Source organism: Hemicordylus capensis, chromosome 2, assembly GCF_027244095.1.
Source record: "Hemicordylus capensis ecotype Gifberg chromosome 2, rHemCap1.1.pri, whole genome shotgun sequence".
Classification (NCBI taxonomy): Eukaryota; Metazoa; Chordata; class Lepidosauria; order Squamata; family Cordylidae; genus Hemicordylus; species Hemicordylus capensis.
The window spans coordinates 299,932,742-299,950,571 of record NC_069658.1 but is presented as its reverse complement, the minus strand read 5'-3'; the positions used below and the strand labels follow the sequence as shown (position 1 = coordinate 299,950,571).

General features: G+C 43.8%; 1 long non-coding RNA gene across 1 annotated transcript in view; it reads right to left on the bottom strand.

Moving 5' to 3' along the window:
* LOC128348101 (uncharacterized) overlaps positions 1–17,577 on the bottom strand; it is a 40,418-nt gene extending 22,841 nt beyond the window's left edge. The window contains exons 1-2 of the long non-coding RNA XR_008317923.1: positions 17,524–17,577; positions 15,901–16,133 (exon numbers count right to left, since the gene is read on the bottom strand). This is a non-coding gene — a long non-coding RNA (uncharacterized LOC128348101). The remainder of the gene's footprint in view (positions 1–15,900; positions 16,134–17,523) is intronic.
* Positions 17,578–17,830: the final 253 nt, after the last annotated feature.

Here is a 17,830-nt window from a genome sequence, read left to right as displayed (position 1 = left end):
CAGCTTTCTCCTGCCCTGATTCCAATTCATTGTTGGCTACTGACTGCAGGACTAGGAAAAGGCAGAATGTAATGATGGCATGTGACCAATGAGACATGGGACAGATGTGGGTTGGTGGCAATCATTCTAATGGTTTGGGCCCATATTCACAAGGCCCCATCCAGACAGGGGTTTCCCGTGCCGCCAACTAGAAATTGTGAAAAGTAGAACAAGAACACATCTATTTTCTTTCAGGCATCCCAACATTGATCATGATAACATATTAGTCCCTGCTGGTTCTGTAGTGTGCCTGGGAATATGCATGGGCAAAAGTGATCTGTACATTGGGAATGCAAGATGATGATGATGATGATTTTTACATTTATATCCCGCTCTTCCTCCAAGGAGCCCAGAGCGGTATACTACATACTTGAGTTTCTCTTTCACAACAACCCTGTGAAGTAGGTTAGGCTGAGAGAGAAGTGACTGGCCCAGAGTCACCCAGCTAGTTTCATGGCTGAATGGGGATTTGAACTCGGGTCTCCCTGGTCCTAGTCCAGCACTCTAACCACTACACCACGATGTGTTGATATAACGTATCTGATCCCCTAATCAGAGCAGTGGATTTCAGTGGGGGTGAATTCTGATTTGTAGGGTTGTGCATTGCATCTTGTCCGGTAACTGGGTCAGGTGATGCAAGCCCCATTGGAGCATTTTTCACCAGAAACAATTCTGATGAAAAATGTCTCTGATAAAAGGAATTTGATAAAATCTGATATAAGGAATCAACATTGTATCGGTATTGTATTAGACAGTAATGGAGGGTGGTCATGGGCATTTCCTTTATTGAAGATCTGGCTTTTCTGAATAAATTAGATGCCTTCTGGGCAGCTACAGTGGTGGCATTTCAAAACGCCACTTTTCCTTCTCTGGTCTTGCCTGAAAATGTATCAGGAAAAAAAGCAATATCATGATGTTGTATCCTTTTCCTGCAGCATCATGGAGGGGAGGATGTCCACTCCTTGTAACTGTAGGACACCCCTCAGTAATGCTACACTAAAAGGATGCAATGTCATGATGGTGCTTCATTTCTTGGTGCATTCTAGGGCAAGACCAGGAAAGGAAAAGTGGTGTTTTGTAACACTGCTGCAGTGGCTGCCCAAAAGGCAGCTGATTTCATCAGAAAAGAAATATACCTGAGAGGAGGACAACGTATGTAGAGACAAAGGAACTGCCTCTACTTACTTACTAACTACATTTCTATAGTGCCCTATCCATCCAAAGTATCTGTACAACAACCAAAAACTAAAACAAAAAAAGCAACCATTTAAAACAATCAACTTAAAACAATATAAAAACAAATTTAAAAACCAGTTAAAAAACACATAAGAACAATTTAAAACCCTCAGAAGGCCAGGCCAAACAAATAAGTTTGCGGGGTTCTCTTAAAGGTCAACAATGAGCTCAAACAATGAATTTCTGCCAGAGTGCATTCCACAGCCTGGAATAGGAATTGGCCACCAAAGGAATTTAAGCAGGAATTGGCCACGCAAATTCAATTTTATATAAGCAGCCTTGTTAGGTCTACAGACTTAATTTTAAGGAACAGCAACAACAGCAACAACAACAAAAAGGAAAGATGGGCATTCAGGTTCTTAGCATCCCATCGCAGCATATTCTGTAACAGAAGCCATGGCTGTGCAGATTTTAAGTTGTAATAATATGTACCCTGAATATAAACCTTGCAAGGGAGCTATTGAGGATTCTTACAGCTAGGGCCAAGTTAAACCTGGACTATATTATAGAATAGATACAGTCCCAAATGTCTGAATCAATCAATTCTTAGACTTCCAGGTAGGATGTTGGTGGAAGAAAGTGAGTCATATATAGATTTCACACACATTTTCCAGCCAGTGCTAGCAGTGGCAAATTGCTATTGTGAAATAACTTTAAAACTGTCAGGCTGGCTGAAAAAAATATGCCCATTCTAGCACCTTTCTCATTCCTTCTAATCGCTTCTTGAAATCAAAGAAATAAAAATTGGCCCATCTAAGGATCTCAGCAGAGTGGCTAATGAATAAGGCAGGGATAAAGCATACAGAAGGCTGTCTTCCAGAATAGGTTCAAGACACATTACCACTGTGGTGTGGTAAATGAAGAAATGCTAAGCAATGTGGGAACATCTAGTGCTGGAGCATATTCTGTGGACACACAACAAAGTCATTTTCCCCTCCTGGGGCTATCAGTGCTGCCACTTTCACCCTGGCTAAATCCATTCTGTCTGTCTCTTTCATCCCCTCTCACACATATCCACATGCACAAAATTACTCCTTCCTCAAGTATCTTGGTTGCTATTGTGCACTAAGTTACCAAGGAACTGCCCGACTATTGACTAATACTTTAGCTTGCGGTCAAGGTAAGAGCTCATTTATTTATGGAGCCCTTCAAAGATAAGATGATGTTGTATTTGTACAATCTTTCAGCACTCATGCTGGAGACAAGCTAACAAACATTTGCTTGCCTTGCCAGGTTCAAAGAAGGGAGACAGCATGAGATGACAACAGACAAAGTATACAGCCCTCGCAGGCTCATATAGCAAGGAAGACACACATTTTGTAAAGTTTTGGAATGACTGTGTGTAGCCAGAGACAGAGGGAGAGCTCTTTACAGAACTGCAGTGTGTGGTTTTAATTTGTCTTAGGAGCTTTCATGGCTCCTCTGATATTGGAATGCCTCACAGTTGGGCTATTCGTTTTCACAACATCCCTGTAAGGGAGCTTTACTCTTATGTACAAGCTTTATAGGTGGGAAACTAAAGCATTTAGGGTGGTTTCACATGTTCAGCTTCTGTTAATAGGCACGGCAGTTGCTGTAGGTAAAAAGCAATAATCCATGATGACACATGAACCGCCTAGAGCCTTCGGAGTCAGGTGGTATATTAGATAGATAGATAGATAGATAGATAGATAGATAGATAGATAGATAGATAGATAGATAGATTACGATAGGTTCAAACAGCAAAATGCCCATTATTAGTATTTGGGATGTACAAATCGATTCAAATTAGAATAGATTCAACTTGAATCTGGGTGATTCGAGTGATCTGAATTTAAATCAAATCACCCCTTAAAAGGGCAATTCAATTTAAATTTGAATCCAATTTTCAAAAATCGATTCGAATTCGATTCAAAAGCCATTTGGCACCTTTTAAAAAGCATTCAGGCCCCCTGATTGGTTAAAAAGGCACAAAACAGGATCGAATCTATTTGAATTTGAATCAAATTTGAATCAAACTTTTGGAACAGATTCGACTTTGATTCAAATTCAAAATGAATTTTCAGAAATTGATTCAAATTCAAAACAAAAAATTTGTTTTGTGCACATCTTTAATTGGTATAGCCTTAGTGTGCATGGACTGGGTGGGCTTCTTTATTTTCAGGTTCTCCAATGTGCATATGCCTCTGCGCACCCTGCAGTGAGAGCCAGGACACCCCTGTGTTGAAGCAATGGCTACATTTTGCCCACATTGAAATGTCCCCAAGTACAGCACTTTCCTTTTTCTTGTAGAAATGAATGACAACCATTTCCCTTATATATGGATATATACTGTATATGGATATATGGGAAGGGATATTCTGAAAGACACCATTAGGATGACAGCCTGCTTCTGTCTACATATCCCCACCCCTTCACCCAATGGTCCCATCTTGAGTTGTGTTTCTTGGTCACACAAAAATGTGATGGAATGTTGGGAAAATGGGCAGAATTTGGGAAACTAGTTTTTATATAGAGAGCTTACACATATACCCTAATCTTCCTCCAAGGACCTCAGATATGGTCTCTAGGCAGTCTGCCATCCAGAGCAGCTTATGGGGACAGTCTTGCTTATCTTCAGCAGTAGAGCCATACAGTGTGGGCACATTACATTTTGCTGAGTGAAGCATAGCACCAAACAGCATCCTTTCACTTATCTCCTCTTTCTTTTTTTAAATATAAATCACCCCCATCCTAGTTTTCCCCTTCTTTCAAATCTCTCCCTGTTTCTAATAGAAAAAGAATGAAGAAGATGAAAAAACCCACCATTGTTCCATTTTGCCTCCCTCCCTCTGCAGGCCATCTTTGGGGGGAAGTAGCATGGGCTTCTATGCTGCCCCTGAGAACTGGCCCACAATCTGCTGCCTAAAGCAGACAGGTTTCTTAGGTGGATGCCTTGACCAATATACCTCCCCATTCTTCAGCCTATGACAGTTTAGAGGATTTAACAAAAGGAGCATTGATTCGCTTTATTAGTGATTTGGAGCATTATGGAGTGTACTTGATTCTTATTAAATAAGACAAGATGTACCCAACTGAAAGGATAATTGGGTCCCTGGACAGAAGAGAGAACTCTCTGTTCCCACCACCTGCTAATATTGACAGTACTGGTTAACTTAATAGTCGGGTGACTACTGAGGATAAACAGAGTAATAATAAGTACGGAAATTTTTTACTTTGAGATCTCCATGGGCTTTGCAAAGGTGAACAGCAACTGCTGGGCTTTATAAGCAGTGACATGCTAGCAGACTGTGGAAGAAGACTTCAGGGATGTGTAGGAACTCCTGTGAAATTTGACTTGCCCTACAAAATTCATTTGGTTTGCCTTGACGATTCCCAGATGTTTCTCCTTGGAAAGAACCTTGAATTTTGCTTTGGATGTCACTTTTTTGAAATTCCAGTGGCAGTCCTACTTTAACATTGCAAGCCTGAGAGACTCCAACCCGAAAGCAAGTCTGTCAGCTCAGTTAGGAGGGCTCTGCTGGGCAGCGGGATGATGGGCAAACCAATGTAAGTCCTAGGCTATCCCTGGTCCCCAAACACATTTAATATGGTCAGACACTTCAACAGGGATCCTGATAAGGGAGATGCTATTCCTGTAGACCACAACCACTCCACTTCCCTGCGCATATCCCAGCACCTGCTTCTCAACAGAGTATACTGGAGGGAGAAGCTGGGACTAAGATACACACACACACACACACACACACACACACACACACACACACACATATATATATATATATATTATACCCCGCTCTTCCTCCAAGGAGCCCAGAGTGGTGTACTACATACCTAAGTTTCTCCGCACAACAACCCTGTGAAGTAGGTTAGGCTGAGAGAGAAGTGACTGGCCCAGAGTCACCCAGCAAGTATTTGGCTGAATGGGGATTTGAACTTGGGTCTCCCTCGTCCTAGTCCGGCACTCTAACCACTACACCATGCTGGCTCTCTGACTAGACTGGGCCACCAGCCTCCCCCAGCCATTATACATATCAGGTTGGCCCCTTCATCCATAATCAGATTGTGGATTATTTCTGATTTGTTCTGGATCAACCTGGCATTACAAAGGAGCAAGTTGAGGCTCTGTGGGTAGTTGGCACTGTTTCCCAAGGTCAAAGACTTGCAGGACAGCCAGAAGGAGAAACAGCTACTAAATGTCTGCATTCCCTTTCCCTGTAATAGTCTGCTGACTTGCCAACATTACTTCTTCTATTCCCCCCGCCCCGCCACCACCACCAGAATAGCTGCTCCATAACCAATGGACAGTCCCCCTGCTACATTCTACTACATTCCTTGTTCTTTGATGCAGGATCTAGATCTAGACAACATGGCTGTTCTTCTAATCTTCATTGCAGAGGTGACGGAGGTAGAAACCAGCAAACACTAGTGAGTCCTCTGGTCACAGCTCCACACTCTGGTTCTTCGAAAGGGGGCAAATATAGGCCACTTGTGTGCCTGGTGATAGATGGCAGGGATGCAATAAAGAAAGGAAAGCCTCATCCCCATTGCCTTGGTGCCTTTCCAAGAGGCATGGAAGAGAAAACAGAGCAAGAAGAAGCAAGTTGTCCGAGCGTGCACTCAAGCTATTAGGGGCAGGGCCCACTACTGTCAGGATGGGGAAACTGACAGCCCCCCCCCCATGCTACCTGCATTCCTGTTGCCTCAAGCTATCAAGCATCTTGAGCATCTTGCTTAAGATGCTTTTGTTTGAATCGGTGCCAAATAATCTTTCAAGGTTTCGCTTCTGTGAGTAAACCTTCTGCCAGTGTTTATCTACCTGGTATTTTTAAAATATGTCACAATGGGGACAGCACAATGTCTTTCATCTATTTTGTGTGTATGACTTGTATGCTTACATTCTTTCTTTATTTGTTATCTAAATCTTTTATTTGTTCATGTTTAAATAATGTGCTCATTATTCTACCTTTAGTCATAGCAAGCTCCCTTTGTTGGGAAATGAGACTGGAATCTCAGGGATGCTCCCATACTCCTTGAGCTCCCAAATGGTAAGGCCTAAGAAGAATGCTGTAATGGAATGGAGAACTGTGGTCCCTCTATTATCCATCTAAATTTTATACTGCAACAGCAGCAATGGTGTGGACAGAGGCAGGGCTGTCCTTAGGGCGGGGTGACCGAGGCGATCGCCCCAAGCCCCAACCTGGGACAGGCCCCGCACTGGAGCAGCCTGCCCTGCAGAAAGTTATCTTTCTCCCCCTGCCCGGCCGACCTGTAGTGCTACAGGAGCCCTGTGAAGTCTTGCCTGCTATTGAAAGGCTCCCTGCAGGCTGCTACAGCTCCCTCATTGCCCCAACTCTCAGCTGTTTGGCGGTAGGTGGGCTTGCAGGCCTTCCTGAAGCTCTCCCCAGTCCCTGATTCCCACTTGAGAGTCCCAGCAGCCCAGCAAATACAAAGCAAGCAGCAGGGGCAGAACCAGGGGTGAGTGTGCAAGGGCTCAGTTGTATCCCCTGCTCTGGATTTATATCCGGATCGGCAGTTCCCAGTAGCAGAGTCAAAAAAAGGGATTAATTTCCCTTCCTGCTGCTAGTCCTCCTGTCCAGAAGGAGCAGCGGCAGCTACTTGATCCATTCTCCTGGAGTTTCCTTCCCTGCTCGGCCAGCCTTTGAAAGTACAGTACTGTAATTTTAGAGCAAGCAAGATGCCAGGAGGAGCTGAATGGCAATGGGAGGGGGAAAGAAGCTGGCTATGGGCTTGTCTCCCTCCAGGAAAGTCAAACACAAACCCCCCAACCTTCGTCTGACTGTTTGTTTTGTGTGTGAGTGATTTGTTTCCCCTGTGAGAGAAGCAGAAGTCCCACCCCCCACTTGTAATTCTGTTTGTGAGTGTGTGTGTGAGAGAGAGATTTAAAAAAAAAAAATCATTTTCATAGTATAAGTCAAGACTGTTCAAGTACAAACCTGTAAGAAAAACCCTCCCCATCCCAACAATAAACCTTCTTATGAGGAAATTAGTCATTACAAAATAATTAAAAACTTCAAAAAGAAGAAGAGGGAAGAAAAAAATGCTCTAACAAAATGGATTTGTTCTTGTTCCTGCCTTGGTTTACCATGTGCTGGTTGTTGTGTGTTGCTTATAGCTCTAATCTGGTCCGTGTGTGTGGTTTGTTTGTTTGTTTTCCTCATTTTAAAATATGTATATATTTTAGCAACAAAGTTCTCAAAATGGCTTAAATAGCAAAAAAATATGAGAAAATGGTTCTTTCTCAGCATGTTCCTACTTTTAATTTTATTTGCTTTGTGCTTGTAACAGTAGCTCATATAAATAACTTGCATATTGTCTTTTTCTGCTGTCCTCTTTGAAATCAAATTGGTAGCTTTTCCTTCTGTAGTGTATAGACACACTCCACACTCCACATACACTGTAGGGTATAGGGAATGAGAGAAAGAGTGGGGGCGGGGTCAAGTTTGCAGTGGGGGGAGGTCAAGTTTGCAATTTAGAAGGTCTGAGTGAGAATTGTGAAGCAAGGGGCACATGTGTTGTACTCTCGACTTTTTTCCTTACAAATGCACTATGTGTCAAAGCTGGTTGGACACATCCAAAAACCTCATTCTCACACACACACACACACACACACACACACACACACACAATTTACATAGTATGTCATCAGTCAGTATGATTCTGTAATCATATTAAATGTTAAGGAGGCCCTGCACATGCTGATACACCCCCAGCCCCACCCCACCCCCTAGGGACAGCCCTGGACAGAGGTACACCTAGGTAATTTTAGGGCCTGGACTTAAAGGCCTTTGGATGCCCACCCCACCCCCACACACAGTATTTTAAACACATTTTTAATGTGACCATACCACCCAGGAAAGACGAAAGGATTTGGAGACCCCCCAGGGGGTGCGGAGGCCCTGGACTTCAGCCCCGACATCCAGGGGTAGGAGTGCCTCTGGGTGGGGAAGGGATATAATGGCAATGGTGCATCTCTTATATGTCAAACAGCATTGCTGCACTCAGGCACACACTGGGGGAAAGAGTGATAAAAGAGAAAAGGCCAACTCTTGGCACAAAGGAATACACATTTGCAATGTGATTGTGGGATGATAGGGATGGGATAGTGTACTACCATTTCACATAATGCCTGGAAGGAGTCCCATGAATCCCTGTGCATAGTCTGGGAGCTCACGATACAGGCATTTTGCTGGAGCTAGGTCTGATCAGTGCCTGGATGGAGGAGTGCTTGGAAACCCCAGGTAAGTCACCTTGAGTCCCATGAAGGCAGGCAAGTGGGATACAGATACATGGATAAGCTCAAGGGTAGTTAGAAACTGATCGTAGTACAATTTCAGGATAAGAAAAAATCACATACTGCAATTTTTTGAGAGACAAAATTTTGCAGAGTCCCTGTCTCTAACACTATGCTGCTTAGTGGGGTGAATGAAGGATGTGTGAAACCTGCTTGAGAAATTATGATCAAAACTCTTTTGGCTTCCATCAGGTGTTCCATACATGTTTCCCCTAAGGAGCTACTTTGGACTTTAGTCCAATAAATAAATAAATGGTGGCAATTCCAGAGTGGACCACTTGTGAGAGCCATTGTTTGCAGCAGCAAGTAAGTCGTTGATGGATCACCTGAATGGGCTTTATGAAAATGAAAAGAAAAGAGCCAAGAGCATAGGATGACATTGTAATGTTGCATGTGTGCTTCTCACACAGTGAGCTTGCAAACAGGGCCCCACATGCAAGTCCCCGTGCTTCTGAAGCTCAGGTGCTCTTATGCAAGAGCACAAATACTTCTGGAGCTCTCCCCACACTTTGGAAGCTTTCTGTTAAACTGGAACCATGTCCCTGACCCTCAAGTATGTCAGCCATAGAGTTTAAAGAGATCATCATATCACTAGACATTTTTTTAACCGACCCAAAGGACTTTTGCCATGGCTTTTGGGCCCTGCCATTTCTAGACAAGACTCAGTCAGTTTTCTGCTCCCATGAAATACAATCTGACTCCTGTTTGAATACAGTTGAGGCTTGAATTTCTCCTGGCAGTTTTGTGGCAGGCCCATCATGAAACACATCTACAGTGGTCCCTCGACTTACGAACTACTCGACATCCGTAGTTTTCGACTTACGAACGACAAAAATGACCGGAAGTCGTTGCCGGTTTAGATGCGGCTTCCTCGACTTACGAATTTTTAGATGCGGTTTCCTCGACTTACGAATGTTTCCAGACCTCCGTGGGTGCGCTTTTCGACTTACAAAAATTTCGACCTATGGACGTGCGTTCGGAACAGATTAACTTTGTAAGTCGAGGGACCACTGTAGAATGTTTATAGCCTGGAGGCAGATAGAAGATGGGGTGAGATGACTGAGCAAACAGGCCCTTTTTTTAAAGTGGCCATTCTCTTATATTTAGCCGGGGGAGAGAAACTGGCCCTATCCAGCCGGAGCACAGCATCCCTCCATTGGCTGTTGCTGATGTCTATCTTATGTTTCTTTTTAGATTGTGAGCCATTTGGGGACAGGGATCCATCTTTATTTATTTTTGTTTCTCTATGTAAACTACTTTGGGGACTTTTGTTGAAAAGTGGTATATACATATTCTTTATTGTCATAAGAATCACATTCTATGGAGGTCAGTCTGGGTGAGCACTCAAAGGCCCTTTAGAGATAAATAAGGTAGAGTTCCCTGTGATGTCACACTTGGACAACCTGATAACTTTCTGCCTATAAAATGGCATGTGTGGGATGATGGCTGAGCAGAAGAAGACAGAGATCCATCCATCTTATTTATTTATTATTTCTCTGTGTAAACTGCCCTGTGCTATTTTTGGAAGGGCAATATATCAATCAATCAATCAATCAATCAATCAATCAATCAATCAATCAATCGGATGAATGAATGAATGAATGAATGAATGTGTGGGGTGATGGCTGAGCAGAAAAAGACAGAGATAAGCTGACAGTTTGGGGATGCCTTGCCTTTGGTTGGGAACTTCTTGTGTTTGGTTGTTTTCACGTTTAGAGTGTATTGTTCCCCAGAGGCACTTTGAGTAGGTCTGAACTAAGTGCCTTTTGGGCCTTGATTAAGCATTGATTTGCATTCACGAAGCATGGCATCATCACACTGAAGACCACAAGAAAACAGTCAATTCAGGGCATGTTCCTGGAACAGAGATCACTGGCTGCATGTACTGAAAGGAGCAAAGGGCCTGTTATTGAGCCCTGTGGGACTTCAACCATCCATCCCTCAAGAACCTGCTCTGGAATCCAATCAGCATTTTCTTTTCTCTAAGTGGCTTAAAGCTATCTGCAAGCAGCATGTTGTCTGATTCTTGTTAATTAATTTACCAGAATCAGCTGGGGCACACGCTGCATTGCAAGTGAGCAAAACAGCAGGCTGCACATGGTTTCTCATGCCGTTGATCATGGTAAGCAGTGAAGGCACAGTGATGGTGATATGAAGCATGCCATGAGCTCTGCGAATGCCACTTGGGAAAGAGGAAGGAAGAGGAATGCCACCTGACCCACTCTTCTGCTCCCCAAACCCCTTTTCTGCCCTGAATATTCCCCAAAGACATGCCAACTTCAGAAAGTCTTTAAAAATCACCCCTTTGCCCAATTTCTTTGAAATTTGGGTGGTAGCTTCCACCCATTGGGCACTACCACCCACCCCACTTCTGTTTTCAGTTGCTGTCAAGGAGACTGAACCCAATCAGCAAAAAACAAAACAAAACCAGGGACCAAATAAATGGCCACAATAAACCAGATTTTCTGTTTCTCTTTTCTCTCTCTTTTTAAACCTTCTTTGCTTAAGGAAGGCAAGCTTATGGTATCACCCAGCTCTCTCTCTCTCTCTCTCTCTCTCTCTCTCTCTCTCTCTCTCTCCATGTGTCCCTATCAGCTTTGCAATGCATGGACCGATTGCACATTTGATACAATTGCAGGGACACATATGGACACCTCAACGGCATAGTTTGTGATGTCATCAACCCCATTTCAAGATGGCAGATGCGTGAATGTTTGAGGCAGAAGTGGGCTAACTTGTGAAGATAGTAATTTATCAGTTAAGATTATAGTGAAAAGGAATGTAGGCAGATTATCTCTTACCATAACTTCTTCTTGTTGTTGTTTTGTCTTTGTGTGATTTTTTGGTTTGGTCTTCTTGGGGTATATTATTAACAACACTGGCTGCTCTATTAATAATTGTGTGGAGTGTTTTCGCTTTTACTGTAGTTTTTAAATGATTGTTAGATGCCTCAAGTGCCTTCTTTTTTAGGAGGGGAAAGGTGGGATATAAATAAGAACATAAGTACAGCCCAGCTGGTCAGGCCCAAGGACTATCTAATTCAGCATCCTGTTTCACACAGTGGCCCACCAGAGGCCTCTGGGAAGCCCACAAGCAAATGTTTCAATAAACAAACAAATAAAATCCAGTCATCATGAAGCAGTGACAACGAAACACCAGCATCCTGGCAATATTTACTTAAACTGAAAAAAGGCAACCACTGTCCTTTTCTAGCCTTCTCACAGAGCAAATAATTTTATTATTGGCTGACATGATGTGTAGCATCTCGGTGACACTGCAAACTGTGTTGGGGCTGCTGTGGACATGTAAGTCAGCCCTGACGGTGTTTTGGATGCTGTATTTACTCCCCTTTGCCACAATGCGAGTAACTGCAGCGTCACTGAGAGGCTGGGCATCATGTTGGCCATTCTTATTCTCAGTACAACTTAATAATTAATAATACTTATAAGCTACTTTTCAACAGAAGATTTCTCAGAGTGAACATAGGATTTTAGGAAACTGCCTTATTCAGAGTCAGACTATTGGTCCATCTAGCTCTGTATTGCCTATACTGACTGGCAATGGCTCTCCAGGGTTTCAACTGGAGATTTCAGGATTTGAACTTGGCACCTTCTCCATGCAAGGCAGATGCTCTGCCACTGAACTATGACCACATCCTTGAAAAAGGAATAAGATGATTCCCTACTCCAAAACATCTCGCAGTCAGTACCTTGTGTGGAAAGGAAAGGTTGTGCCGTTGGATCAGTGTTGATTCCTGGCGACCACAGAGCCATGTGGTTTTCTTGGCAGAATACAGGAGGGGTTGACCACTGCCTCCTCCCATGCAGTTTGAGATGCTGTCTTTCAGTACCTTCCTATAACCCTGCTGTCCGATATAGGTGTTTCCCATATTCTGGGGGTGGGGAAGTAACATGTTCCCCATTTTCTGGGAAACACACCAGTGGGGATTTGAACCAACAACCTCCTGCTTTCTAGGCAGGTTGCTTCCCCGCTGGACCATTAGGTTGTGTACATACTGTACAGTACATATTGTATTTTGTGGAGAAATGCAGTTCTGGGATTGGACAGGGACTGTACTCCCTCTGCTAATATAGGACAGCCACCACCACTACGAAAGATGCCTCTTTGCTCATTTAGCAGGGATGTTCCTGGATATACAGTAGAATTTAGAACCCAGAGTGGTGGAAAAACAGGAGTTCATTGTGGCACATAGACCCCCAGAAGAAACAAGGAAAGAAAGGGCCTCAACAGATGATATGCTGCTGCAATGCATATGTAACATGGTATCTGACAAAATTGAATAATTTAAGCTGTCCCTGAAGAAGGGTTTCTAATTCATCGGAAGTAATAAACTGTTTCCAAGCATCTGTTGAGGGCCTCTACTTCTACTCATTGGTGCTGTACTCTGGTTTCCTCCCTCTTCAAATGGGCTGTTAGGCCATAATGGTTATAAGCATGATTAAGAGTCAGAACATGCCATGAAACTGCAAAGCAACAGTGTCTAGGAATCAAAAGATTTTGAAATATATGCAAGGCACTTGAAAGCATTGGCAGACATTCTCTGCAGGGCTACGAAAATGGAAGTAGCCCTGTGGAGATGCAAAAAGACGCAAGCTTAATTGTGCTTCCATCTTTCCCTGCAGCTCTAGTGGGCTTGGGGCAGGGGGAGGGTGTGGTCTTCATTGCTCTTTCCTCCCTCCACATGGAGTTTTAAACTCCATGAATCTCTCCCTGAGGGCTGTGCAACCTCTCAGAGACAGATTCCTGGAGTGAAAAATTCCTGGAAGGAGGAGAGAGCAGCAAAAACCATGACCTCCCACACTCCAGGCCCATTGAGGCTACGGGGAAAGACTATAAAGCAGTTAAGCTTGTGTATTTTTGCATCTCTGCAGGGCTAATTCTATCCTTGTAGCCCTGTGGAGAATGCCAGCCAAGGATCTTGGAAACCAATCTGTAGAATTTTAAAAAATTGTAGGGGAAGAACAGCAGTTCAGTCCCCAAATAGCAGAGCAAAACCAGTTTGGTAAGAAAGCAGCAAAGCAAGCAGGGGCGTATCTAGGGTGGGGCAGGCAGGGCACGTGCCCCGGGCGCCACTTGAAGGGGGGCACCATTTCTTAAAAATTTCTTAAAATTTTTTTAAACGCTGCTGAAAACAAAATGGCCACCTTGCATGCTCAAATGGCCTCTGTGAGGCCCTAGGCCATACCAGGCCTCACAGAGGCCATTTAAGCTTGTGTGGTGGCCATTTTGTTTTCAGCTGCCATTTATTTATTTTTTTAAAATGGCCACTTCACATGCTCAAATGGTCCCTGTGTGGCCCTAGAGGCCAGCAGGGGGGAGGGGGAACCTTTGCAGACCCCCCCATGGCCTTTATGAAGCCCCCTGAAGGGGCTACAGGTAATTTTTTTAAAATTAATATAAGTCGCTGTACACATATTCAGATATATGACTTGTATGTGACCTTCAGACTTGTATTTTTCAGCTGATATTATGGTAAAAAGTTATCTGAAAGATGGGTGTCAGATGTTTGGACAGGGGGCGCAATTTCAATGCTTGCCCTAGGTGCTATTTTCCCTAGATACGCTTCTGAAAGCAAGAGGTCTTGAGACAGGTTTTTTTTAGTACTGAAGAACTACAAGGATTTATTTAAAGAAAAAGGTTACAAACAAATGGGAAAAAGCCAGTCATAGCTCATGGCTGAAGAGAGAGACCAAAACAAACAGCCATCTCTGGAGAGACAAAATGGAGACTAAGACTGGAAGAACAAAGAGGGGAGGAGTCCAGCACTTTTATCCATGACCCTAACCCCCGCCAGTGGTCACTATGAGACATTGTACCTGAAAGCTGATGCTGCCAGGGTCCTAGCTCCAACAAAAACAACTGCTAACTAGACCCCCATCATTGCACAGCACATGTTTGGAAAGGATTAACCTTGAGAACCAGCTGTGTGCATTCATATTGTCCCAACCCCACATTCAGGGGCTTCTGCTAACTTGGTGCACCCCTGCTAACTTGGCAAAGAGGCACCTTTTAACATGGTGATTCTCTTTATTTAGCAGGGGGAGAGTAACTGGCCCTATCCACCCCCAGGACAGTGCCTCCAGTGACTGTTGCTGGTGTCTATCTTATGTTTCTTTTTAGACTGTGAGCCCTTTGGGGACAGGGTTCCATCTTATGTATATGTTATCTCTCTCTGTAAATCGCCCTGAGCCACTTTTGGAAGAAATTGAATTAATAATGATGATGATGATGATGATGATGATGATGATGCTAGTCATTCACCAGACAAATTGCGATATTGTGGATTCTGTGTAAGTTTGGTAGGCTGTCTGTGGGGCGGGGGAAGATGTCTGTGGGGCAGGGGTGGGGAAGTAACATGTCGGGCTCCTGATGATGTGCTACTACAGTGCTGAAATGGGAGTGCTGGTGACCAAGGCTTGTTCCATGTCTGTTCAGCCCTGCAAAGAGGCTTGGCATACACTCTGTCAAACAAGTAAAATGTGCCTACCTGTTGAACAAACATGATCTAGCCGTCTGCCCAAAAAAATGTCTGCACCCTTAAATAATTGGAATGTTTCTGATGCATTTGGCAGAAGAGAACGGATGTTTTCCCTTGGACATATTATCTAGTATGCGCAGAGGGTCACAGCAAGTATGTCACTTGCATGATGCTCTTGGTACATTCAGACACCTTTTTGCTGCTGAAATACACCTGGTCCATGCCAGCAAGGCTGCAGCTGCCACCTGTTCCATTCCAGGGCCATTTAGCAGCTGTCAAATATTTAATGATACAAGCTGAATGGTTGCATTGCCCAAGAGATACACAACTTCAGCATAAAGCAGATGAAGAAAGTGCCACAATATCCCTATGGTTTCTGCAAAGGAGAATGCTGCCTACTAAGGCAATTGGAAATGGGGAGGGGAAAGTTGTAAAACTTTAAATTAGTAAGAGACTGTCTTTTTGCTTGGGCAACAGTAGTACAGTACAGTTTCCTAGCTGTTCCAAACCCAGTGCTGTGGTGGACCGATTGTAAACGAGCTCTCATGTAGCCCAGAGCTCCTCTTCTGTAGCTTCATATATTTCATTTATAGAGACAAGGACAATAGTGAATTTGCCATTCATTAAAAACAAATAATTTCTTTCTTGGGTAAATGTTGCTCATAGAACTGCTGCTTCCCTTTCCCTTTAATGTGGTTCCCAGTGATAAATGCAACTTGTAAGGATGATTAAGACATTTCATTATGCTTTAATGTGTCTTTAGGCCTGTGTCTCGTAGTAACAACCCTTTCCACTCTCCCTCCCCAAAACAGCTTGACAATGAATTACTTACAGAGAATGCTCTATACTGTAGAGGGGCGCTCTGGCACAGCAGAAGCATTTGTGCATGTCCATATACAGGGAAAGCTTTTCTGCAGCTATACTGGAGAATGCAGTTTGGGGATTAGTCCAGAGTGATGCTAGCGTGTTCCAACCTTGCACTTTGGCAGTCTGACAGGTCAAACCCCTGGGTTTGTCGGTGCACTGAAGCAGACCTCCGAGGGGCAAGGCACAGCAGGAGCATGCCTGCAGAACGAAGATTGGATTGAAGAAATCACTTATAGCCAGTGCTGTGTACTGTGTGGTAAAAATAAATAATGTTCTGCATCAAGCTAATTAAATGCTCTGCCAAGAAAAGCTCAGTTTTGCAAATAGAATAAATTGGGTAAACACACAGAATTTCTGTTATCTTCCACAATCATTCAGTAATTCTGCAATTGTATCAAATTGTTTTTGTTTTCAGTATTCCAGTACTGGTAATCAAGGAGCTCTTCAGGTCTTCACCGTTCCACTGGAAGTCATGTTCAGCCAGCTCTTTGGCTTCTGACATTTGCCTGCACACTTCCAGGGCTATCTTTGCAACTAAAAAGGCAAGGATTTCTCTTTCTCTCTTTGTTGTTACTGACATTTTATGGGAAATATTTTTCATTTTTACAAAACAAGGTAATGCTCAACAACCTCCCCCTGCCCTCCACCAATACGTTCAGAAGGAATACAAGATTAGCAAGAGGTCAAGTCCAATTCCAGTTTTTCCTAGGGTGAGAAAAATATAGACCACCCAGTTATAGAGACCACCCTGTATTGTCCACCCAGCTGCAAATTAAGATAGTGACATAAATGCACTCCCCATGACAGCATCACCTTTTCTGCACCCAATAAAGATTCTGTAGGTTTACTGTGGAATTCCGGCATATATACCACCCTGCCCGTTTCTTCACATGGCAAAAATTCTTTCTGAACATGAATGGTTATACATCTTCTGAATTCTATCCTGAGGCTGTGAATTCTCATAACAGTTACAATCCTGCACCTTTAGTGAGCTATGTTGCAATGAGTATTCATGCCCAGAAATCCCTGCAGATTCACAAGGGGGAGGAAGTCCCTTTGCCGAAGGAGAGGGCAAGAGGAGGTAAGAGTATTGTGAACTTCTCAGGCTGCTGCTGCTGCTGCCTTCTCCCCACCATCTTCCTATCTGCCTCTCCAAAGATGCTCCCATTTGGGGAGGCAGGTGGGACAAAGCCGGGGCAGTACGAGAGTTCCTGCATCACTGCCTCCTCCCAGCATCTTCATATGGGCCCTGGGGCCTTGGGGGCCAGCCATGAGTCCTCAGCTAGGGCCCAAACACTATCACCACTTCTTTCAGGAATACACAAATGTGAGATGCTTCCATGTTTTTTGTTCCTGTTGTCATGTTCAGGAATCAGCAAAACAGAAACTGAGCTGCATGGAACAATCTAGTTGGAATAAGGAAGCAATAGCTGGTGAAACCTTTTCCCTCCTCATGGTCTTTGGATATTCAGCGGCTCACCTCCAGGACAATGGGACAATCAGGAAAGAGTAACACGATTCAGAGAGAGTGGGAGAGAGCACAGGGCAGGGTAGGGCAGGGACAAGGAAAGATATGTAGCACTCTCACTCATGCTCTTGAGAACTCTTGTTTGTAAGGAGGCAGCCCCACTCCTCCTCTTCCTCCTCTTCTATGTTGCCTTCATCTAGTTCTTGTGGCCCTTCCCCCTGTACTAGAGTTCTAGAGACACTAGTTCTAGAATGCTAGAGACACTAGCATTCCTACTATTGCTTCTAGCTTCTACATCTGGGACTACTGCTCAAGCTAATCTGAAATGGTGACCCTCATCAGTTTTAACAGTATTTCAGGGCCTGTGGCCTTCTGGTTTCTCCCAGTGGAATTGCTCAGTTATTTCTTCATGCTTATGTTGCTCCAC